The sequence below is a fragment of the Schistocerca nitens genome, chromosome 1, assembly GCF_023898315.1.
Source record: "Schistocerca nitens isolate TAMUIC-IGC-003100 chromosome 1, iqSchNite1.1, whole genome shotgun sequence".
NCBI classification, from domain to species: domain Eukaryota; kingdom Metazoa; phylum Arthropoda; class Insecta; order Orthoptera; family Acrididae; genus Schistocerca; species Schistocerca nitens.
In genome coordinates, this window is record NC_064614.1 from 957,855,886 (window position 1) to 957,883,313 (window position 27,428).

The 27,428-nt window shown below is 39.3% G+C and overlaps 1 protein-coding gene and 1 non-coding gene across 2 annotated transcripts in view; both read left to right on the forward strand.

Moving 5' to 3' along the window:
* Positions 1-27,428, forward strand: part of LOC126214602 (centrosomal protein of 131 kDa) — a 117,559-nt gene that overhangs the window by 43,322 nt on the left and 46,809 nt on the right. The gene's annotated exons all lie outside the window — the stretch shown is intronic.
* Trnal-uag (transfer RNA leucine (anticodon UAG)) lies at positions 20,534-20,617 on the forward strand. The gene has a single exon. It is a non-coding gene; the product is annotated as a tRNA-Leu (tRNA).

Sequence of the window (27,428 nt, forward strand, 5' to 3'; positions counted from 1 at the left end):
TGGTTGCCTTTCCTTATTTTACATATTGTTCCATCCAGGAATTTCCACTATAGTAATAAAATAAGATCAGTATGATCAGCTGCTGCATACCAGTGTTATAGCACCACATGCCAACAATGAGTATAAAACTATTAAATTATTAAATCTCAAAACAATTTAAATATTTGTCTTTATGTCACAGGGTGATTAGGTCTGGGTCCAGTCAATATAGAACACTTGACACTTTTTCAGCTCTCATTTTTTTCAAAAAATACACAAAGCAGTCACAAACAGTCTCCTCCACAAACCATCCTCAAAATTCAACCCTCCTGTGGCCTCTTTCATGTATATGTTTATAGTTTTGTAACAATCATTACAGTATATTTCATTATTACAAAATGAATCACAATGGAACTTCAATACATCACAGTAATTTCATATAGTTCTTCATATAGCAAATTTCTCAGTTTCTTTAGTTGATACACATTTTTTATAGAAATTGCTTTTTTTCATTGTAAATCAATGTTTTCATATTTTTCTATGCCCGGATACTTTATGTAGGTTTTTACACTAGTATTAACCTCCATCACTTGCCCACATTCACACAATAACAGTTTAATGAGTTTTCATGTAAATAATTTGTTTCCACTAAATAATATCTTTTTTGCACAAATACATATAATTTATGCCATATATAAAGAATTCAATTTCATCATTTTAATTTCACAGTTTCATGCTAAATTCAACTAACAACATTCACCTTATTGAAATGTATTTCTAGTTACTGCATAAAAACAATAACATCTACTTTATTATAGTTATTCATAGTTACTGCATACAAACAAAAAATCAATAATCAATTTTACAAGACTAAGATGTGGCAAGAAATGTCTACACTGCATTAGATGTGTGTGGGTGTCACAAACTAAAGTATTGAATTCGTATTGAATACTTCATTAATCCCTAAAATCTCAATAACATATTAATATCCAATGCTGTTTGTTTATAACACTGCTGACAAATCAGTGAAAGCAATAACTACTATGAAATACCTAGAAGTACCATACAGAGCAATCTTTGACCACATAAAACAGATTATAAGAAAAGCAGATGCCAGCCTGCGATTCGTTGGAATAACCTTAAGTAAATTTATTTCATCCACAAAAAAAAAGTGTAACACTAGCTCAACTAGTATTGCTATCAGTCTTGAAGCCATACCATGTTGACCAAAGACAGAGAAGATCCTACAAAGAGCGGCGTGTTTCATTATGAGATCATTTAGTCAGCACGAGACCATTAACGAAATGCTGTAGAGTCATTATACATCACAGAGAGGGTTACTGTTAAAATTCTGAGAGAGTATGTTCCAGGAAGAGTTGCACAACATATTACTTTCTATAGTGTAAGTTGAGAATTGTAGGGTTGGATGCGCACTACACATCAGAGACTGATACATATGTGGCAGACTGTGTGAGGAGTGCAGATGAGGTCTTTTTTGCTTTGATGACTTTCCAGTCACCTTACATAATGACAGCTGCCTGAAACCATGAAATGTAAGTGCACTGCTTAAAGAACTGGCCTCCACAGATTAAACAACTAAAATCCTTGTATCAGCTGCTGAACATTCACAACAAAGTGGCAGAGTCGGTTGGTCTGGAGGGAGGGGACCAAACGGCAAGGTCATTGATCCCATTGGGTTAGGGAAGGATGGGGAAGGAAATCGGCCATGCCCTTTCAAAGGTAACATGCCGGCATTTGCCTGAAGTGATATAGGGAAATCACAGAAAACCCAACTCAGGATGGCTAGATGAAGGTTTGATCTGTTGTCCTCATGAATGCGAGTCCAGTGTGCTAACCACTGTGCCACCTTGCTCGGTAACTGGCAGAGTCGGAAGCAGTTCTAAAAAGCAGTGAAGCTAAGGTAATGCTTGAAATATTGTGCACACACTTGAAAGCCATGTGCATTAGCATGTATTGTCATCTGCGAGAGTGTACCTTGAAAGAGGAATACTGTGAACTTCTGATAAGGCCTGCCACAGGCGAATTCCTATTTAAATCTGCCATGTTACACTCACATTCAGTTATCATGTTATTACTGCTTGCATACATTTGCCTTATCTTATTATGTTCAGTGTATGTTATGGTGGTTGGTGTACATGCTGATGTATAATAAGTTGTACTAACATTTATGGTTGTGTTATGTGTCCATGTTACAACAATGCTAGATACAGAAAGCTGACTAAAACCCAAAATTGACAACATCAAGATTTTTGGGTTAAATCTAAGTGCCTATCAAAAATAGGCCAATGGGAAATGGAGGTAATATTTTCATTGCAGTAGACAAGAAATTCAAATCCACTAAGATAGAATGTGAACGTGCTTGCAAGATTGTTTGGGTGTGACTCAGTACTGAGAATGGACATAAACTTGTAAATGGATACTTCTGGTGACCACCAGACTCACTACCAGATTTAACTGCTAACATTAGAGAAAACCTCATTTCAATAGTACATATGTTTCCCAGTCATACTGTCATCACTGGAGGAAACTTTCATTATCCAACAATTGATTGGGAAAATTACAGTTTTTTAAGGTGTGAGTGTGACAACATCCTGTGAATCCCTACAGAATAGCAAAGTTAGGCAGTTGATGTCAGGATGGGAGGAAGATTTAGTGCTAATAAGAATGCATGCTTAACACACAAATGGTTTATTCAGAGAAGGTTACATGGGCCCTGGGGAGGCATAACACATGTCAAGATTTAGGATTGGTTGAGGCCAGGAATAGAGAGTGTGAGCAGCCTTCAAATCTCACTTTTGGCAAACCTCAAATGATTTTTCTGGTGCTGCTGATTGGTTGTTTGTGCAGCATCACACTGTCAGTGCTGGCACTGCAGCATCAACACTTCGGTACTGCTTGTGAGCCCCTGCTTCCCTGCCCTGTCTGGATAGTAGAATCTGAAGGCATCAAGACTAGTGCAAGCTTGTTATTAACAGTAATTATACATTTACATTCCTTCCCCTTCAAAATGGTCCAAGTGGCATGATGATTTTGCCATGATTACTGACTTGCGCCTAATGGGAGAAGGATACAAGAAAAAATAAATTGTCGATTGTGTTACATTCAAGTGCAATATAACATTTTTGAAGGCAATTCAGAAACAATAGCATTTATGTAACTGGCTGTCCAAAAAGCAGTGGCTGTGGCTTGGCAACATGACAGAGCCTGCTGGACTGGACTGATGGTAGTGGATAAACAAAGATGAGATCAAACTCAAACAGCTTGTATGAGTACAATAATTGAGGAGTTACTACATTGACATCCTACAGGGAGGACTATAGAATACTAAGGGTTCAAACTTGCACCTGATCCACTTTTGTGAGCTTCTAGTTATTTAGCTGAAACAGATACATCATAAATTTTCAGTTCTAACACTAATTCCTACATTTTTCTTTGAAAATTGAATGAAAACATGTTAAGAATAAGAATGACAAAATCTTAGTTAAATAAATCATATACCTTTCCTGGAATGGTGGGAAAATGACATGAACTAATACTATTTAATCCATCATAACACTGCCATAACTGCAAGTAGCCAGATATCTGTGCATATGTCAGAACCCAGGAGATAATGGATGAAGATGCAAGGCAGAAGGGGGCTGCCTGTGGAAGAGAACATGACACCAAGTGTTAGTTGAGTAAACACAGCTGACTGATAGTGGACAGGACACAGACAAGGACAAATCAAAAGCAACCTATCCAACAACGAGATTCAAGTGGGTCCCTCACCACAACTGAATCCAAAGGCCGAGATCAAAGAGAGTTACAATCTGAATTGTGACCAGAGAGAAAGATGAAGTGCTAAGTGAGATTGCTACCAAATAGTCCATAGTACAGTGATGATAGTAATTGACAATATCAGATGTAAGTACAGTGCTAACTGGCCATTTGCTGGGCAGCCGTATTTACATTGGCTTCAAAGAACATTATTGGGCAGTGAATTCACCTGGTGAGATGGGTGGCAAGCTTGCAGTGCAAGTGCAGCACTGTAGTGGTATTATGCCCTCTAATGGACATCTAGGTCCATTTCCTTCCATGGAGCCAGATATCAGATCCTTTCCGCCAAAAGGCTTCATGTATGGGTGGAAATGCCCCAGATGGTGCAGTGTGGGTGGAATGGAGGGACAAGTGAAGACCCAGTCCCATCAGCTGCTGACTGTTGGAAGGAAGAGTGTTTGGTGGCATCCATCTGGACATCACTGGTGATGAGCATGCCATTGGTTCCCCCAAACCATATGTGGATGCAGAAAGGATCACTGGTTCAGCATCGGGTGTTGTAGGCAACTGCCAGGGATGCTGGCCATGGTTCCACGTTGTCACCAGAAGAGGGTGAGGGACATGGTGGCCAATGCAGTGTCTGCACTCGAGGCCAGAGCTGGTCATGGTGGCAGTGTTTGAGTCCCTTATGTGTTTGGGTCAACATGATTTGCCACCCATGGGTCACCACCACTGTTGCTGGCACCCACACCTCAGTAAACCTGTAGGAACAGGCCCACTCAGACACGCCAGGTTCATAACAATGGCAGAGACAGGAGCAGGACTCTGAATAGAGTGGCAGCAGAAGATGAAGCAGGATCTGTGGTTGCCATCCATGGAGGACCTCAGTTTGGCTACAATTGTGAATTGGCATTGTTTGCTAAGTGCTAAAAAAACAAGATGCGGGCTGATGTAGTGGCAGAGAATTCAACTGGTTTCTTCATCTGCTGCTTAAAAGTCTGAAGGAGATGTTCAATTTCATCATTTGAGGAGGGATGGGCTGGAGGGCTGCAAATATATCTCATGCCATTGCTCTCACAGAAATCCTTGTAGGCAGATGATGTGAATTGCAGCCCATTGTTGGAGACCAATGTTTGAGGCAACTGTTTGATAGCAAAGACCTGGGCCAAGGTGGTGGGGTGACATTGGTAATGATGGATGCTATAAACACAACATGTGGGTACTTCGAGTAAGCACCTATGATGAGTTACCACATTGAAACCAAAAATGGGGCCATAGAACAGATGGATATGGTCCCAGGGGAGATGGCGAGTAGGCCAGGGTCTGAAAGGTGTGATGGTGCTGCTTGGTACCATGCACATATCATTCAGCCACAGACCATTCTTTTGATTTTGCTGTTGATCACCAGTCAGTACACATGTTGGCAAGCTAATGCCTTCATGTGGGACATTCTCCAGTGTCCTTGGTCCTGCAAGCTCAATACCCATTGGCACAATTCTGCTGGGATGACCACCCAACATGCATCATTCTTAGTGTCCAAAAGAAGACATCATCAACAAATGAAAACTGAGTATATTTCCAGAAACTGAACTTGTTCACCAACAGGTGGGTGAGGTAAGTTGGCCAGTCATGAGTCACATACGTCACATAGTGGAGAACCTGCTGCAAGGTGGGATCGTAGCATATGATGGAGTCACCTTACTAGCTATATATATTCCCAATATATTGTTAGATTTGAAATGAATTTCTCCAAAGCAGACTAATAAAATAAATAGGAACTAGATTGATCAGTTTCACATGTCTAAGAATAGGCTAAACACAGCAAAAGTGATCAGTTTTATCTATCTGACTTAAATGATAAAAGGGAGAGAGGTTTCCTACTATAGGTACGATAATAGCCAGAATATCCTTCTCTAGTGACTCATACTCACAAGAAATCAAGACCAATGTTAATGTGAATATAAAACTTGTAGATATTCCTACATGCCTGTGATGGAGTCTACAGAGAAATAGATAATATAAAGCTAACTTAAATTTTTCGTACCGTATATGTAGCTTTAAGCATACCCAACTCTCAGATAAGTGTGCCAGCGATGTGGCGTAAGGGAAATCAAAAGCCATTCAGCACAGTTTGTTTCTGTGTGAGGCTACTAATATTTCTCTGAATCATGTAATTATTGACTGAATGGAAAATTTAAAATGCTGTTGTAATCTATTCATTAAGAGATGTAATCTTGCATTGAAAGCTTAACACAATTACTACAGTTACTTTGTCTTGAGGCAGTTAACTGACGTTGCTCGAATACCCAGATTATGTTCATCCAGTATCTGAAAATGAGAGCCCTTAGTAACTTCTAACAAATTTTACACAGAATTTCAAATCTTTACAAAAAATTTTCTTGCTGACAGTCCCCACTAAATGATGAAAGGAAAAAAAAATTCTTATAATATTTTGCCTGTTCATGCAGTCAGACTTCAGCATCAGGCATGGCATTTTAATTTATTACTTCATTACTACCATTTCTATTTGCAGCACAGTTTGCAGACAGCATCCACATATACCACTGAGTGTACCTGCAGAATTATATCATTGTACAACTCATAATTCAGGAGATACTGTACTATAAACAGTAGTTATCAGGAGAAAGAAAACTGGCATTCTGCAGATTGGAGTGTGGAATGTTAGATCCCTTAATCGGGCAGGTAGGTTAGAAAATTTAAAAAGGGAAATGGATATGTTTAAGTTAGATATAGTGGGAATTTGTGAAGTTTGATGGCAGGAGGAACAAGACTTCTGGTCAGGTGAATTCAGGGTTCTAAATACAAAATCATATAAGGAATAATGCAGGAGTAGCTTTAATAATGAATAAATAGATAGGAACATGGGTAAGTTGCTACAGACAGCATAATGAATGGATTTTTGTAGCCAAGATAGACATGAAGCCCATGCCTACCACAGTAGTACAGGTTTATACGCCAACTTGCTGTGCTGATGACAGAGAGATTGAAGAAATGTATGATGAGCTAAAAGAAATTATTCAGATACTGAAGGGAGACGAAAATTTAATAGTCATGGAGGACTGGAATTCGATAGTAGGAAAAGGAAGAGAAGGAAAAGTAGGGGATGAATATGGAATGGGGGTAAGGAATGAAAGAGGAAGCCCCTGGTAGAATTTTGCACAGAGCATAACTTAATCATAGCTAACACTTGGTTTAAGAATCATGAAAGAAGGTTATATATGTGGAAGAGGCCTGAAGACACTGGAAGGCTTCAGATAGATTATATAATGGTAAGACAGAGATTTAAGAACCAGGTTTTAAATTGTAAGACATTTCTAGGGGCAGATGTGGACTCTGATCACAATCTGTTGGTCATGAGCTGTATATTAAAAATGAAGAAACTGCAGAAAGGTGTGAATTTAAGGAGATCAGACCTGGATAAAGTGAAAGAACCAGAGGTTGTAGAGAGTTTCAAAGAGAGCATTAGGGAACAATTGACAAATGTGGAAGAAAGGAATACAATAGAAGAAGAAAGGGTAGTTTTCAGAGATGAAATAGTGAAGGCAGTAGGGGATCAAGTAGGTAAAAAGACAAAGGCTAGTAGAAATCCATGGGTAACAGAAGATATTGAATTTAATTCATGAAAGGAGAAAATATGAAAATGAAGTAAATGAAACAGGCAAAAAGGAGTACAAATGTCTCAAAAATGAGATCGACAGGAAGTGCAAAATGGCTAAGCAGGGATGGCTAGAGGACAAATGTAAGGATGTAGAGGCATGTATCACTAGGGTTAAGATAGATACTGCCTATAGGAAGCTTAAAAAGAACTTTGGAGAAAAGAGAACTACTCGTATTAATATCAAGAGCTCAGATGGAAAAGCAGTTCTAAGCAAAGAAAGGGAAAGCAGAAAGATGGAAAGAGTATGTAGAGGGTTTATACAAGGGCGATGTACTTGAGGGCAATATTATCGAAATGGAAGAGGATGTAAATGAAGTTGGAATGGGAGATATGAAATTGTGTGAAGAGTTTGACAGAGCACTGAAAGACTTAAGTCGAAACAAGGCTGAGCGAGATGTATGAGACAAGTAAAATACCTTCAGACTTCAAGAAGAATATAATATAAATAATTCCAATGCCAAAGAAAGCAGGTGTTGACAGGTGTAAAAATTACTGAACTTTCAGTTTAATAATTCACGGCTGAAAAATACTAACACAAATTCTTTACAGATGAATGGAAAACCAGGTAGAAGCTGACATCAGGGAAGATCAGTTTGGATTCTGTAGAAATGTTGGAACATGTGAAGCAATACTGACCCTACAACTTATCTTAGAAGATAGATTAAGGAAAGGCAAACTTATGTTTTCTATCGTTTGTAGGCTTACAGAAAGCTTTTGACAGTGTTGACTGGAATACCCTCATTCAAATTCTGAAGGTGGTAGGGGTGAAATACAGAGAGTGAAAGACTATTTACAATTTATACAGAAACCAGGTGGCAGTTATTAGAGTCAAGGGTCATGAAATAGAAGCAGTGGTCGGGAAGGGAGTGAGACAGGGTTGGAGCCATCCCTGATGTTATTCAATCTGTATATTGAGCAAGCAGTAAAGGAAACAAAAGAAAAATTTGGAGTAGAAATTAAAATCCATGGAGAAGAAATAACAACTTTGAAGTTTGCCAATGACATTGTAATTCTGTCAGAGACAGCAAAGGGCCTGGAAGAGCAGTTGAACAGAAAGGACAGTGTCTTGAAAGGAGGATATAATATGAATATCAACAAAAGCAAAATGAGGATAATGGAATGTAGTCGAATTAAATCAGGTAATGTTGTGGGAATTAGATTAGGAAATGAGACACTTAAAAGTAGTAGATGAGTTTTGCTATTTGGGGAACAAAATAACTGATGATGGTCGAAGTAGAGAGGATATAAAATGTAGACTGCAATGACAAGGAAAGCGTTCCTGAAGAAGATAAATTTGTTAACATCGAGTGTAGATTTAAGTGTCAGGAAGTCTTTTCTGAAAGTATTTGTATGGAGTGTAGCCCTGTATGGAAGTGAATCATGGATGATAAATAGTTTAGACAAGAAGAGAGTAGAAGCTTTTGAAATGTGTTGCTACAGAAGAATGTTGAAGATTAAATGGGTAGATCATGTAACCAATGAGAAGGTACTGAATAGAACCGGGGAGCAGTTAAATTTGTGGCACAACTTGACTAGAAGAAGGGATCGGTTGATAGGACACATTCTGAGGCATCAGTGGATCACCATAGAGGGAGACCAAGAGATGAATACACTAAGCAGATTCAGAAGGATGTAGGTTGAATTAGGTACTTGGAGATGAAGAAGCTTGCACAGGATAGAGTAGCATGGAGAGCTGCATCAAACCAGTCTCTGGATTGTAGACCACAACAACAACAACAACAACAACAACAACAAACATTGAGATGCATGGAACACTAGCTTTTTGTTTAAAATGGAGCACAAATTACTGAGACTTTATGCATCTAGTGTTTCATAATGAGAGCACTTAGTTACTTCCAATAAAATTGAAGCATAATTTTGTATGATTTCCAAATTTTTTCTCAGTTACATGCTTAACAACAGATACTTTAAACATTGACATATTTGTAATATAATTGTATGTTTGAAGCTATTTTATACACAGGAGCTCAAATCTTTAGAGGATAATGGGTTTACTGATAAGAACTAATAGCAGTTCTGGCAACTAGCGATAACTGTCTTGATCCATTCACTCTCACACCTGACAGCTGCTCAGTCATTGAAGGTGCTAATCGTAGACAGTACCAACAAGTAACAGTATGTTGCTGATTGGTGTGCAGCTTCAGGATGTGTGGTTGGCTTGTATGGGTCTTGGTAGCTGTTTCATTTGATTTCTGCCTGCATTGATTGGTGAAGTCAGTCATAATATTTGCTGAGAACCTTCCAAAAGAGGGGTGAAAATATTTTCTAACTTCTTTCCCAAAGAGAGATGAACTTTCTAATCATTCCCTTTTTTATAGTCAGATTCCTAAGCAGCACCCATTGTCCAGACTTATAATCTGCAATGTTTGCATTCTTTTGACTCCATTTAACTTGTCTAGCAACAGCAGCGGTATTGTTTGCCTGTTACTAATGTGTCATGTCACATTAGCTTTTTCATTTAATGGGAGTGTATAATGTCTGCTTTTATTGTAAATTAATTCTGTTGTCGAATTTGTTAGTGACTATAAACTCAAAAGCATTTCAGTGAAACATTAAATTTTACACCAGATGTTTCTGTTGTAATAGATATCTCATGTTGACTGTTAATAGCTTCAGTTCCCAAAGGCTACTGATAATATTTGTAGCATACTGAATCCATAAATTAAAAGAGCATTGACAAACGTAGTTCAAATTTATTTGTTTAGTGTTCTGTAAAATAGTGTATCAGCACCAATGCAGCTTCACTGTGTATGGTGGCCTCAGGCACGGAAAGACTTAGTAGCTATTCACTTAGTAGCTATTAGTAGCAAGGAGCAGTAGTGTCATATTTTAATAAGGAACTTGAAACTTTTAATCAAAATATCCACGGGTGTGCTGCCAGTCTATAGTGTCCAACGGGCACAATATTTCGGCGATTATACATGTCGCCATCATCAGGTGAACTGACGGACTGAGCTCCTGTGAACGTGCTGGCACGGAGATCCGTACGCTATGGCTGGTCAGAGGGAACTGGGTTCGGTCGCGGCGGCGGCCGATTTAAATACCCTCCGCCCGCGGCGCGCTCCCTCCGCCGTCCGCGCCCCGCGCCACAGTCGCGCGGTGGAACAGATTGCGACGGCGTCTGAGATGACATCGGTGTGATGGCTCTGTCTGCCGTGGTCGTCACAACTATACGTTTGCTCGATTTACTCTTGATTAACCCAATCGCTGGTTCCCAAGCCTTGCTAAGATTATAGCCACAGTCACGGTTTATGAGGTCGTCATTGGTGCGAATTTCGATGGCCTCTCTAACAACGCTGTCCCAGTATCTCGACGTCTGTACCAGAATCCTCGTGCGGTCATACTCCATGGCGTGATTTTCCGACAAACAATGTTCAGCGACCGCCGACTTGCTCGGATACATCAGTCGAGTGTGCCTCTGGTGTTCACGGCATCGATCCTCGATGGTACGCATCGTCTGACCAATATACGACTTGCCACATTGACACGGAATCTGGTACACGCCGGCCTTCCTCAAACCGAGGTCATCTTTGGCGCTCCCCACCAGTGCACGAGTTTTATTTGGAGGACAAAACACAGTTCCGACCCGGTGTTTCTTCAGAATGCGGGCGATTTTCCCCGAGAGTGCGCCTGTGTATGGAATAAATGCAGTGCCTACCTCCTCCCTCGTGACTTCATCCATCTCAACAGGTTGTCCTGTAGTGGTTGGGCGGAGAGCACGTTGAATCTGCCACTCTGAGTAGCCATTTTTTCGAAATACAGTTCTCAGATGTTCCAATTCCTGGGGTAGACTCTCTGCGTCAGAGATAGTGCGCGCCCTATGTACTAGAGTTTTAAGTACCCGATTCCTTTGTGAAGGGTGGTGGCAGCTGTCTGCGTGCAAATACAGATCAGTGTGCGTTGTCTTCCGATACACCCCATGACCTAGGGTGCCGTCAGCCCTTCTCTTGACCAAGACGTCAAGGAAAGGTAATTTACCCTCCATTTCAGTCTCTATAGTGAATTTGATGTTGGGGTGTATGGAGTTTAGATGTGTAAGGAAGTCAAGGAGTTTATCCATACCATGTGGCCAGATGACGAACGTGTCGTCCACGTAACGGAAAAAGCAAGTAGGTTTCCATACGGATGACGACAGGGCTTCCTCCTCAAAGTTCTCCATGTACAAATTCGCTACCACCGGTAGCCGCCGCGACCGAACCCAGTTCCCTCTGAGCAGCCATAGCGTACAGATCTCCGTGCCGGCACGTTCACAGGAGCTCAGTCCGTCAGTTCACCTGATGATGGTGACATGTATGATCGCCGAAATATTGTGCCCGTTGGACTCTATAGACCGGCAGCACACCCGTGGATATTTTGATTATCAAATACGCCGGGAGAAACTCAAGAAAAACTTGAAACTTTTAGTTCAGGACAGGGACAAATAGAGGAACATTGGCCACATTTAAAGGAATGGTTAACCATACACTGGATGGATATGTAACTAAGTACTTAGTACAATGATTCGTGATGGGAGGCATCTTCTATGGTAAAAAGGCATTGTAAAGAAACTTCCAAAGGAATAAGGAATACTGCAGAATAGGCATAAACCAACTCATAAGGCTATGATGCTGAATGAAATGCTTTCAAGAAGGAAATACATGAAGCCTTCAACGACTAGGTAGCAGAATATTGTTGAACGATTTTTTACAAAACCTGTAGAAATTCTGATTGGATGAAAAGGCTGTCAATGGTACCAAAGGGAGTGTCCAGACACTCGTGGATGAGGCAAGAACTGAAATTGAGGATGTTGTGTTCTGCCCACTCATCTAATATAAGGTGCCTAAGAAAGTTGCTTTCTCAGATGGCTAGACAACAATTCAACCAAATCTTATTAATAAAGTTTATTAAAGTAATATAAATGACAATATTTAACTTCGCATATTCACAAAGGTGTGTCGCAAGCAAATGGCAACATGCAAATAATCAATGTTCTTCGGTATATACAACTCCAATGCAAGCAAAACAATACAGTTCATAAGTCATTCCTGTAGCATTCAGAGGATGGGTTGTCTCCAACTCAGGCCACAGCCAGGTGGAGTGCACTTATATTCTCTTTGTGTAGAGGCCCTCCTGTCTCATTGTCACCCTAGAGATGGGTCTGCCAGCGTTACCTGCCATCGCCTCACAGCTCTCTCTGCTCTTCCATTCTTCACCATCGTGTGGGGACTTGATGTTACACTGGAACAGTCCTGCCTTCCAAAGCAAAGGACTGTCATTGTGTAGGGAGTGTGACAATGGCAGAGGAAGCAGGAGTGTGGATGCTGTGCTGGACTGGAAGCCGTGGCTGCAGAGGACGTCAGGCTTCTGGTCATACTCTGCCATCCGGCCTTTGCTCTGATGGAAATGTTTCCCGGAAAATGACCAGAAGGGTACGCGTTCACCTCCTGAGGCCAATAACAAGATGTCAAAGATGTCAGCTGCTGCAGTATGGGCGAGTCCAGCTCCATCGGTAGGACAAGAGGAGGTGGATGAGGCGAGGCTAAGGCTCCGTCTCCATGGGGTCATCCGGTGGTGTCGTGATGACACCCTCCAGCAGCTGCTGAGGCTGCACTGCCCTTGGGCTCAATGAATCTGGGGGAAGGGAGACAGAAGGATCGCCATGCACATGTCAGTGCTGAATCCATAGGGGAATGAAATGAGATACATGCATGCACCAAGTTGACGAACGATCTTGCCTCACGCCCACCATCTGCTGCCACTATAAACCCTGAAAAGCAGAGTATCACATGTTGCAAAGTGATACTTGTGGCCTTTCTTTGGCGCTGGATGCTGAGGAGGGTGGAGCAGTGTCCGATGGCAGCAGCCATGGAGCTATTCCACCGGCAATTGCTCCCTTGATCCCTGGTGTATGCAGAGCAAAGTTTGGCCATCTGCTGCTTGAATGTTCTGACAAAAAGTTGTGCTTTGCCGTTTGGCTGTGGATGGAATGGTGCCATACTTAGATACGGTATGCCATTGTGTTCACAAAATGTTTCAAATTCATTTGATGTGAACTGAGGGCCATTGATCAACACTATGACTTCAGGTAAACCTTCGAGGCAAAAAATAGAGTACAACACCTGAATTGTGCTACATGATGTTGTCGAGGTCATTGGCACAGCAAGAGGAAACTTGCTATATGAGTCATCCACAATCAGCCAATGTGTGATCCAAAAAGGTTCTGCAAAGTCTATGTGCACATGTTGTCATGGTGATTGAAACTTAGGCCAAGCAAAGAATTTTTGTGGCAGAGCAGACTGCTTTTCCGCACCTGCGTTATACTGTGACATCATCTGTTCTATTTGGGTGTCCACACCCTGCCAATTACAGTGTCGACATGCTAACTGTTTCGTACGAACAATCCCCCAATGCCCTTGGTGAAGTAACTGCAACACTTCTTTTTGCAAAGCATTAGGGATGAACATACATGACTGTCCCTGGCATTTTGAACAAGAATCACACCTTTCCATTTAGCGAGGCTATGCTGACATGCAAAATATTGGCACACTACCAAGTTCTTTATGCTATGCAAGGAACAAGGCAAGATGTGCAAATGTATTTTAGCAAAATGTTCAAACCTGAATCAGCTTCTGTGGCCTGTTCAATTTTTCTATGTTCAGTAGTAAAGATTGAAGCACTTCAGAATCCTGAGCATTGATGCGACAACAAGATGCAGCAGAAGCATCAAAGTCTGTATCAGGGCCAATCAGAAGACATGAAAGTGCGTTCGCATTACCATGTTTAGTCGTCAGATGATACACAATGTTGTACTGGTATTGAGACAACAGCAAAGTCCATCTTTGCAATTTTGGGGCAATTCGTACAGGACACATCTTCATCAGATGAAACAAGGACTGCTGTACAAATAGTGGTGGAATTTGGTAACACCATACACAATAGCCAATGCCTCTTTCTCTATTTCTGAATAGTTACACTGCGCTTTGTACAACACTTTTGATGTCAAAGCAATAGGTCTGCTGTTACCAGCAAATCTGTGTGAAAGCACTGCACCAGTTCTGGAAGAAGAAGCATCAACTTGTAACACAGCTGGTTTTAGGATCAAAGTGCACCAAACATTAAACACTAAGCAATGCATCCTTAAGTTTTCAAAAAGCTTCTTGGCATTCATCTGTCCAAACAAAGGGGACATTCTTGTGACGCAAGAAAGAAAAATGGAGCTGCGATTTGTACAGCATCCAGTATGAACTGTATATAACAGTTCATTTTCACTAAAACTGACTGCAATTCTGTGACATTGTAAGGAACTGGCATATCTTTTATGGCTAACAAATGCGACTGAAGAGGATGTACACCTTGACTGTTTAAGACATAACAAAGATAGTGCAACCCAGGTTTAAAAAAATCACACGTGTCCTGTCTATACTTTAGTCCTGCATCAGATAGCACACGAAACAAAGCAAACAAATTTTCAATGTGATTTTCAGGTGTACAACCTGCTACGACAATATTGTCCAAATAGTTTGAACAGTTTGGAACTTGAGCAGTCAGCTGTTTGAAATACCACTGGAAAATGGCAGGTGTAGAATCACTGCCAAAAGGCAAACACAAATATTTAAACAACAATATCGTCCAAATAGTCTGAACAGTTTGGCACTTGAGCAGTCAGCTGTTCCAAATACCATTGGAAAATGGCAGGTGTAGAAGCACTGCCAAAAGGCAAACACAAATATTTAAACAAGCCCAAATGAGTATTCACTACACACACATTTTGAGATTCTTCATGGAGTGGTATTTGAAGATACACGTCTCGCAAATCAATTTTTGAAAAATAGTGACCATTGCCTAATCTGTCCATCAGATGCTCTGGGTGTGGCAATGGGTAAGTATAAATCACAGTTCGTGGGTTGACCGTTGACTTAAAGTCAACACAGAGGTGAATCCAACCTGAAGGTTTGGGGAGCAAAACCAATGGACTTGTCCATTGACTCTCTTGTATGGGTGCAGTAGCTCCACTATCTTTCAATTCTTAAAGTTCAGCAGCAACTTTGTCACATTATGCAATGGGAACAGTTCTGACCCAGCAACATTTTGGCTGATCATTGTCTTTCGTGGTTATATGTGCAACAAAATTATTAGCCTTGCCTAAACCATGTTTAGCAGTGTAGATATTTGCTGGGTCTGGAACATCTGCATTAACTGCATTGCATCTAACGCTTACAACTGAAGCATCAGAGCAGGGGGCGGGATAGGTGGGGTGGGCATGGTGGAAGAGACAAATGCAATAACCAGACAAGGCAAGCAAGAAAATTTCTGCAACGCCCACCTGAAAACACTGATTAGCAAAAACATGATAAGAGACTGTTAAAGCAAGGAAATGAAAAGACAATAGAGAATTAAGGTGCCAGCAAAACAATAGCCCATGAGAAGTCACAACAGGGAAGCAGTGGTGGCTGTTGGCTCATGGTTCGTAGTACACCTTGTCGCCAGTGTTATGTTCTGCCCACCTGTCCAATATAAGGTGTCTAGGAAAGCTGCTTTCTTGAATCACTAGACAAAATTTCAAGCAAATCGTATTAATAAAGTTTATTACAGTAATACAAATGACAATACTTAAGTTTGCATATTCACAAAGGTGTGTTGCAAGCAAATGGTGACATGCAAATAATCAATGTTCTTTGGTATGTACAATTCCCATCCATGTAAAACAATACAGTTCACAAGAAATTGCTGTAGCATTTGAGGGACTGCTTATCTTCAACTCAGGCCACAGCCAGGTGGAACAGCACTTATATTCTCTTCATGTAGAGGTCATTCCTCTTTCGTTGTCGTCCTAGAGAAGGGTCTGCCAGCGTACTATTGGCTGACATCATCTCACAGCCCTCTCTGCTCTTCCATTCTTAATCCTTGTGCTGGCACTTGATGTTATGCTGGAACAGAAGATACCAAAGCAAACACATAATTGTTCCTTTACAAGTAAAATCCAGGTGTATTGCCCAAGTTTAAATCTCATACCACTGCAAAGATGAGTGAAATGGCTATTAGTGTCAGTAGAATTGGAGAACATCTACATGATACTCTGCAGTTCACAACTAAGTGCCATGCAGAGGGTTCATTGAACCACTTTCAAGCTATTTCCCTATTCTTCCACTCTTGAACAGTGTGTGGGAAAAACAAACACTTAAATATTTCCATGCAAACTCTGATTTCTCTTATTTTATTATGATGATCATTTCTCCCTGTTTAAGTGGGTGCCAACAAAATATTTTCACATTCAGAGGAGAAAGTTGGTGATTGAAATTTCATGAGGAGATTTTGCCACAATGAAAGACACAGTTGTTTTAATGATTACCACCCGAATTTGCATGTCATATCTGTTGCACTCTCTCCCCTGTTTCACAATAATAAAAATTAGCTGCCCTTCTTTGAACTTTTTTGATGTTTTCCATCAATCTTATCTAATGCAGATCCCACACTGCACAGCAACATTCCAGAAGTGGACAGATAGGTGTAATGTAGGCAGTCTCTTTAGTAGACTAGTTGCATTTTCTAAGAATTCTCACTAATGAATATAATCTTTGGTTCCCTTTCCCCACAACATTGTCTATCTGATCATGCCAATTTCAGTTATTTGTAATTGTGATCCCTAAGTACTTAGTGGAATTCACTGCCTTTACATTTGTATGACTTATCTTGCAACCAAAATTTAGTGGATTCCTTTTAGTATTCGTGTGAATGACTTCACACTTTTCTTTATTTAAAGTCAATTGCTGCTTTTTGCACTAGATCAGTATTTTGTCTAAATCATTTTGCAATTGTTTGTGATTATCAGAAAATATGAAATTAATTTGTGATTCCCTGTCGATAGCACTCATTACTTTGTGAGAGTAAAAAACTGGTTGTGTTTCACAAGCACAATATTTTCTGAATCCATATTGGCTCTTTTTCAATAAATTGTTTTGTTTGAGGTAATTCATAATGTTCAAACACAGTATATGTTCCAAATGCCTGCTGCAAATTGACTTTAGTGTTATGGGTCTGTAGTTCAGCAAATTACTCTGATTTCCTTTCTTGAGTATTGGTGTGAACTGTGCAATTTTCCAGTCTTTAGGTACAGATCTTTTGACTAGCGAGTGGTTATACATGGTTGTTAAGTATTGAGTTAATATATGAGCATTCTGTGAAAGAAACCAAACTGGTATACAGTCTGGACCAGAAGCCATGCTTTTATTAAGTGATTTAAGCTACTTCGCTATACTGAGGCTTCAATGTTACTCATATTGGTGAAATCAAACAATGGAAAATCCAGGATGGAATATAACAATCATCCTCCCACCACCACCTACTTCAGTCTGATCACAAACATCACCTATCCCATCAAAGGCAGGGCTACCTGTGAAACCAGTCATGTGATCTACAAGCTAAGTTGCAACCACTGTGCTTCATTCTACGAGGGCATGACAACAAGTAAGCTGTTTGTCCCCATGAATGGCGACCGACAAACTGTGGCCAAGAAACAAGTAGATCACTGGTTCCTGAGCACGCTGCCAAGCATGACATCCTTCATTTCAATGACTGCTTCACAACCTGTGTCATATGGATCCTTCCCACCAATGCCAGCTTTTCTGAGTTGCACAGGTGGGACTTTCCCTGTTACCCTCCTGGCCTCAACCTTTGTCAGTCATTGTCCTCACCCATCCAGCCTCCCTGTTCCCATTCCAGCACTATACAGCCCTCATTTCACCATCACACCCAGCCTTTTTACTTCTCTCCTTGTACATATATCGTTAAGCATGTATAGAAATGTATGCAGGTCACAATCCAGAAACCATATCTCTTAAAGGGGAGAGAAGCATTGCCCCATAGCTTTGCCTGGTGTACCAAATTGCTCCTGCATCAATTTAGCAGAAAGACATCATGAGGAGGGAACCACACATTAGCTTAATAAGTAGGTGTCATGATATAAGAGGGAATATTCGGTTGCAAGATACTGTGATCTATCACACAACCAGACTGTGCCATAACCATGTAAGCCAAATATGCATAATCTGGGGTCCAGTATTGCATATAAATACATACAAGTTATGTTCAATTGGGACCAAGGACTAAAGAAAACAATGTAATTTAAAAGAAAAATGTTTAATAAAATGTTCAACAATTAGAAAAATTATATTACAGTACAGTATTATGCATTGCAACAATACAAACCAAAATTCTTGTGGTGTAGAAAGCTTCATAAAATCTGTCAATGTCATCTGATGAGTCAATGTTTTTTTCCTTCTTATGCAAAGCGACCTTAGTGCATGGTAATAAATCTTCTACTACCTGTTTTGTAGCAGAAATGTGCATTTTGTTGGAGTGTCCTTTTTAGGAAACTTGTAACCCTTTTTCAGCTTCCATCAACACTACAACCTTCATTTGATCTTCTGATTGAACAGCATCTAAAGAATCAGGTTACTCAATATTCTGCTGTTGCTCACACATTTCTGTAAGCTCATCAATTGTCAACTCCTGATTGTGTGAAGCCAGAAGTTCTTGAGCATCATCCACCTCTTAACTTAATTGTCTGACCAGATCAACCACTTCTTCAGTCACATTGTCAATTTGATCAGCATCTGCTGCTGATTCCCCGTGGGTTTCAGTGGTGAAAAACAAAATGGACACAGTTTTCTCCAGATGCCACTTAAAGTTTTTTGTGAAATTTCATTCCAAGATTGTACTGTAATTCCCACAGCATCTAAAACATTGATTTGCTTCCATAGGTCTTTAACAGAGAGCTTGTTGTTTTGCCTCATAGCTTCATGTAGATGCACAAATGATTGTCTCAGGTAATAAGGTTTAAACATTTTAATGACTCCCTGGCCCATTGGTTGAAACAAGCTGGTTATATTTGATGGCAAAAATACAACTTAAACACATGGGTTGAAATTAATTACAGTAACAGTAGGATGACCTTTTGCATTGTCAATTAATAGCATCGCTTTAAATGGGATGTATTTTAAACGGCAATAATACTTTAGAATTTGGCTTGCAAATCATGGACAACTCAGCTTTAGATGTGCTTCTTCAAGCTTTTGGATTTTCTGAGTAATAAACTCAGAGAGGGTTTAATTTAAAATAACTATTTGCATTTGTGCCAACCATCACTGTCAGTCTATTTATGACAGCTTTAAAATCTGGAAAGGATCTTCTCCCAGAATAAATCAGTTTCATCTTTGTTGAATATGGATTAGCTGCTATAGCCACATCTTTTATCATTGTCTTGAATATCTCTGGATAGAGCAATGTAGTTTCTTTATCAGCACTTGCTACACCAATTACAAGTACTTTTGAACCTGTGAAACCAACTGTTCCTAGCTGTCAACATTTCATCTTTGTCCGCTTCTCAACTTTCTTCTTTCACTCTCTTAAAAATCAGCTTAGCTTCAAGCACACTGTGTTCTGAACAACAGGACAATTTTTCACTCTTATTTGATTATCACACCATAATTTTAACATGTTTCCATCTAAGTGATAATACCAACCTTTATATATGATACTTGAATTCAAAGATTGAGGATTTTTCACAGATTTGAGATTTTTTCTTTACCTTTTATAATTGTTCTGACTGTTGATTCGAGTAGATCAAACTTCTTCACCAATTTACAAATTTTTGTTTTTGTATTGAAGTCTTTGATAATAATGAGTTTATATTCCAAAGATAATGATTTTCTTGTTTGATCAGTTCTTCTTCATTTGGATGGTATAGTGAGAGTCTGTCAGTCAAGCCAGCTCCATGATTAAATGATTCTCCGCAAAATATGTCCAAACCTGTCATAAGCTGAAGAATGTGTGGACAGTTCACAGAATAGAGGTGCATGGCACTCAAACTGATGAATTGCATAGCTCCATGTTTGTGTAGAGCGGGTTAATGTAAGTTGGGATATTACTTTACACTGATGATGGAGAAGATACCAGGCAGCATCTATGAAAGTGGAACTTGTGACACAACACAGCACCAACAGGGCTTCTGGGGGAGCTGACCAGACAGGGTAACCAGAGCAAATGAAGTCATAGATTCCCAGTGATTATGTCTTGCAGTCACAACCTGTTGTAACACCGGCCCGGGTGGCCGAGCGGTTCTAGGCGCTACAGTCTAGAACTGTGTGACCGCTACGGTCGCAGGTTCGAATCCTGCCTCGGGCATGGGTGTGTGTGATGTCCTTAGGTTAGTTAGGTTTAAGTAGTTCTAAGTTTTAGGGGACTGATGACCTCAGATGTTAAGTCCCATAATGCTCAGAGCCATTTGAACCATCTTTGAATCTGTTGTAACATACAGGTCATTTGAGAAACACTAACTAGCCCAGCTCATATGTAGATCACCCAATTTAGTTTCTCAGTCTCAGTAGTGTTCAGTTGTGCCCAATATGCCCAGTTGCACAGTTAACTTTAAATGCTAGTGACAAGGTGAAGTCCACTTGCAGTTGCAAGATGAAACAGCCAGCCATCACCATCACACTTTGTAGCCAGTAACTGCAGACCTCTGCCTGGGCTGAATCTGTATGCAGTCTACTTGGTGCCTTTGCATTGTCAGGCCATCTGGGTGGCTACCATCTGCCAACAGCCACATTCCCATTGGGCCACGAGTTCCATTCTAGGCCATCTAGCTGCCCAGCCACCACCATCCTGTGTGGATATATGTCATTTCTGTTCATCCTCCAGAGTGGGTACATAACATAACCATCAACCATGCTGGAGGCCACATTTTAATGTGGCCTGCTCCAGTGTTTTTTTGGCCAAGTTAGAAAAGCAGTGCAGCAGCTGAGGCTGCTTCCTGCTAGATATCACCAGTAGCCATCATGACCTTGCCTCAGCACTCTGCTGCTGTGCTGATTGCAGTACAATATCACCAGCCGCCATTGTGCTGTGTTCTGTCCTCCAGCCATGTAAGAGCTGATGTTGGTATGCTTCAGTGGCCATTGTCACCTATGCCATGGGGGCCAACAACTGCTTCTCCAGCTTTGATTCCACTACTGTAACTTTTATGAATAAAAGACTTTATCAACCAGAAAGGTTTATCTGACAGTCCACCTGTAACTCTATCAGCCATAGGCTTGGCAGAGTTGAGCAACATATAGCTGCCAAGTGAGATGGTTATATAAAGTGAGTGAGATATATGCCAGAAGCAATATTGGGACAGCTGAGCCACAGTCAGCTGTGCAACTACTTCCAGGAAATCCCAGGTCGTTAAGCACATTACTTGGCAGAGTGCTGTTCATGTGGTGAGGTTATGAGTGTATACAACACTAAATTATATATTCTCCATAAGAAACACAAAAAATTGCAATAGAATGAGGATTGCAATAAAGTTATCACTAACAATGCACTAAAAAGCGTTTAGAAATGATATTAAAGTTTATGTATAGATGTTGTTTATGATAAGAAATATTCATGATTACACCCTTTTCAGGAAAAAATTATGTAAGATATAAAGGAAAATGAAGGCAGCTGTAGAAAGAGCCTATATAACATACTGTTACACCAAAAGAGTAATTAGTTATAATCATAAACAATGCACTACAATTGTTGTGCGCAAAAACAGAAAGTTAGCCACAATTACACAATGAAAGATTAGCCTCTGCATAAATGGTTTATATGATTTTCTTTTATTTATACATATATTAAGAAATTCTAGTACTGTTGTGAGTGTGTCATTTGACTAAAGCAGTTGTGAACTAGACTAGATTCCTGCATTTCTGATTCCTGCTTGTCTAAAAGACATAATATCAGCTACATAGAACATTAGCTACCACCTGCTGCTTTGTTCACGTGGACTGAATGGCCTGCATAGATTCTTTTTTTGTTTTGTGTTTCTTTCAGTGAATTTTTATGTGGGTCACAAATTGCAACACCTTCTAAACTTTTCAAGCTGATTAAGGCCATAGAAGCAGGATCTTTTCCAAATGTACTTCTGGCCAAAAAGTGATTCTGGTAGCCAGAGTCTAAGATCTTTGTTAATCATGCATTTTGCATTATTATGGAGATATTCCACACAAACTTTCCTTCTCTAACAGATACTTTTTTATATCTAACCATGAAGTGAAGTACCAGTTTTCACAAATTGAGCTTTAATATTTTTTTAATGTAATGAATTTTCACCCCCATTGCGCCCCCTTAGGGGTTGAATTTCGAAAAATAGTGAAACGTATTTTTTCATTTCTAACCGAGAAGTGAAATATCAATTTTCAGAGATTTACAAATGCTTTCACAATGAAATATTTTCACCTCTTATTTCACCCCTTAGAGGTTGGTTTTCCAAAAACAGTGACATGAATATTATTTATTTCTAACAAAGAAGCCAATTACAAATTTTCATAGCATTAGTTTCAAAAATGCTCATAATGAAATATTTCCATAAAATCTTTCATCCCTTATTCTGCACCCTTAGGGATGGAATATCAAAAAATCCCTTCTTAAACAATGCCCACAGTATAAGGCCAATACCCTCTGCAAATTTCAAGTTTCTATCCTTAGTGGTTTGGGCTGGGCGATGATGACTTCGTGAGTGAGTGAGTGATTCAGGACACGGTCTTTTATATATAGAGATTAATATGTGTAACATTGGAATGCAAATGTAATGTAAAATTATATCTTATTAGTTGAATATGGTGTATGTTAAATAATTGTAAAAATTTCAACTAGTGACATAGAAGTAAAGATTTAACTTTACTCAAGTAGTGGCTGCATGACCAAGTTGAAGAGGAAGACAGCAAGTCTAAAGGTCCTTTGTGAGTGTTCTTGGTTGGGGTAAAAACTGTGCAGCTAAGAGCCACTGGTGAGCTTGTAATAATATGGTAGGCAATTTGAACTTTGTTCATTTTAGGTAAAAACAGTTTGCAATTGTCAATATGCATTTTATTCATTGTGAGTTAGCACGAACAACTGCACTGATCTTTATTTGAGACTCTGCCACTCAGTACACTGTGCGAATTGATTAAATGTAGAGAATTAACCAAAATTAGCAAGTCTGATTATGGGACCATGCCACTGCACAAGTAAAACATTATCTGTGTAGGAAGTAATTGTTTATTGCACTGCTATGCTAAAATCATGTTTAATTATTTTAAGTATTATTTACTGTATGACCACCAATTGAGGAAATGTGTTTGTTGACTGTGATAAAACTAAAGTTGAGTCAAAACCTATATTAAGAGGATGCATCATTTTTCCGCAGAGACATAACTGTTGGTTGGTCTAATCAGGGAGTAATCAGCAGTAGCACTTAACATTGCCTGCACTTCATCCTGACATACAAGCAGCTCAATTCACCTACAACTGTAGGAGTTACACTACTGAATCCTACAACTCAAATGTAATGAGGCGTGTAGAACAGAATGACCTCCTCCATGCCAACAAGCATGGACTGTGAAAAAATCAGGCATGTGAAGCCCGAATTGTGCTTTCCTCACATGACATCCTTAAAGCCATGGATCAAGGCAATCACATAGATAGTGTTTTTTGACTTCCAAAAGGCACCTGATTTAGTACCACATACACAGGTATTATTGAAAGTATGACCATATGGATTATCAATACAGATATGTGACTGCATTGAGGATTTGTTGCAGTGTGGTAAACACCATGTTATCTTGGAAAGATAGTGATTAACAGATGTAGAAATAACATCTGGTGTGCCCCAGGGAAGTGTGTTGGGACACTTATTGGTCGCATAATATGTTAATGATCTTGCTGTCAGTATTAACAGTAATCTCAGATTTTTCACAGATGATGCAGTTATCCATAATGAAGTACTGTCTGAAAAAAGCTGCACAAATATTCAGTCAGATCTTGACAAGATTTCAAAGTGGTGCAAAGATTGGTAGCTTACTTTAAATGTTCAGAAATACAAAATTGTGTGCATCACAAAATGAAAAAAAAAAAAAAAATAGTATTCTATGACTACAACATCAATGAGTCACAATTGGAATTGGTCAGCTCAACATTTTGTGAGGGTATGAATGGGAATGATCATGTATCCTCAGTTGTAGGTAAAGCAGGTAGCAGTCTGTGGTTCATTGGTAGAATACCAGGAAAAGCAATCAGTCTGCAAAGTAGATTACATACAAAATACCCATGTGACCCATCCTAGAATATCACACAAGTGTGTGGGACCCATGCCAGATAGAATTAATAGGGGATAATTGACAGATACAAAGAAAGACTGTACAGGTCTTTTTGACCCTTGAAGAAGTGTCACAAAGCTGCTGAAAGAACTGAACTGGCAGATGCTTGAAGATAGACGCAAACTATCTCTTGAAAGTCCCCTTAGAAAGTTTCTAGAACCAACTTCAAGTGATGAATCTAGGAATATATTACATGTATCGTTCCCATAGGGATTGCAAAAACGAGATTAGACTAATTGCAGTGTGCACAGGGCATTCAAGCTATCATTCTCTCCGTGTTCCATATGTGAATGGAAAGGGAGAATGGTACAATGAAACAATGGTACAATGGAGTGTACCTTCTGCAATACACTTCACAGTGGCTTGCAGGGTACAGATTGCATTCTATGGTGTGTCACAAAAACTTCGGCGACTGTTTCTGTAGTTATGTCCACTTGAGGAACCATAATAAAGAAATGAAAAAGTTATCAGTAATTGGTAAAACATGTTTATTATTTTGTGCTGAAATAGGGAATATTTCAACTGTATCTAAGGCAGCCAAGTTAATAGGTTTATTGGTTTCTGAAAGTATTTGGAGAGGAATTTTTGGTTTTACATATTGTGTCCTTTGTGCACATAGAAAACAAGTCTGTACACAACTTTTGAGGTCATATTTATGAGTAGGCTACCAGTAATGCGAGGCTATTTGTGCATTTGCTGCCTTCTTCCCTCTCATGTAACTGCTGCTAGATTCTTTCTCTAAGGAATTTAAGGATAACCAATGAATTGCCTTGGGATGTTTCGCGATAAAGGATTTTGTCAGTGACCATAAAGTTGGGTTGGAATTACTGCATCGCCACAATTTTAACTCCTAATAATAGCTAATTTTTTCTGGTCCTTTCCCTAACCTGGCACAGCTACCTATGTAATTTATATATGGCATACACATAAATATATCAAAATATGATCTAGACTGAATTTAACTTAGATTTATTATTCAGGTTATTATTTTTAATGTGCTGATTCTTGTAGTGTGTGTAATTTTTACTAGCTAATCAAAAGTTAGGCCTATTGAAAATAATACTACAGCATGTCATGAGAAATTTCTACTAATCTAATCCACATATTTAGAAAAATTGACATACTCCATTAAAAAGACTGGCATTCCAACATTTCAGTAACATATTCCAAATTTCACAAAAGTAACTAACATATGAGTTAATTAACAGTGATATTCCAGACCATCTTAGTTTTTCACTGCAAATTTTTCCTCTTTACTTATTAGCTTCTGAACTTTGACATTATATCATCATACCTTTGTTGCCATAATTTTTATGGGTGAGGTGACATTCTTCACTAAATGATTGAGCCACTAATTTAGAATTTGCATAATTTATTATAATTAAAATATTTCCAAAATGACAACCATATTTGTAGATGCATTGAAGACGGTTCTATATAGTATTCTAATTTCCCAACCCATAGCATATGTCATAAACCACATAACTCCCTTAGTATACAGTCCATTTGGATTATCAAACTTTAAGTTAGCTAGTTTTCAAATGATTATGTAGTTTCTGTAACAAGAGTTTGTTGATGTGGCCAGCCTTTCAATAGTTGGATGTCACTCAAAACAGTCAGTCCTGATTGAATAAGTAGATGAGCAGCACCTATGTTGAGTCCGTTGTCCATTAGCAACCACACAACATGTATGTGAGTCCCATTTTTTAAAGTCAGTTTGAGTCTGCAAGAGTCATTCACAGTGCTAATATCCCTGTGTTACCCTCTCAAGAATGAATCCTGCAGTTAGTTATCAATCACACAACATCTCTGTGTGATTTTTTTGTAAAAATTATGGGCTTGAATATCTACCATTTAACACTTGGATTTGTACAGTGATTCTTCCATTGATTCTTTCATTGGTATTATTTTATGTGCATTGTTCTTTTCATTATGCTGCCACTATGTCAATCTGTTACTGTGTTCACTATTATTATCCCACTTCACTGATACCATATAACTGAATTTATGTTTGGAGGTAGTAGTGTGAGGTCTCTGCCGTGTACAAAACATGTGAATGTAAAACTGTACCTGATCATCACATGATTTACAGAACTAATAAATGTGGAAAGAGAAATTTAAATATAACAGTTGTAGAGTGTACTTCAATTGCATGATGTTTGAAAATGACTGGTTAATATATCCACTAAATGAGTTTCTCAGAATGTAACAATTGTCTGATTTGAAAGGTTCTATAAATACAAATTCGGTGAACCAGTGGATACACCTATGTCAGCTTAAAACTGAATCAGGATGTTCATTGTTATGGATGGTCTGCTGATAAGTTTCAGCAGAGGGCTTTGACATTCTGGATCAGTCACTAAGCTACTTAGTTGATGATTTCTGAAGTAGACTTGTTACATGTGACTGATCAAACCCAGGGTACCATGTGAAGTTGACCACACACTTCTTCAGTCTCTTCCTAATCCATCACCAGTAACAGCACTAGAGGATCATGTGAGCAGCATGCAGCTCTTGTGCTGACTAATGCTGGTCACTGAAACTACTTGTCTCTCAAAAAACTCCACAGCTGTCTTCAAAGTGTTGTCTGCAGGATCACATGCAAAATATATTAAAGGAGCAGTGCGTGGTAGCAAAATGTAGGATTTGTTTCCTATGCAGTATGTATGTTCGTGTGAGACTGAAATAAGTGTGGTGTTCTATGTAATATCATTCAGCTACCAGAAACAGAAATCGATAGCTGTCCTAAGGTATGAGAGATGTTAATAGATAAAGAAGAGCTTCAGTCAGTGATGCTGATTTTGCATTTGCTTAGCTTCCAAAGCACAGACTTT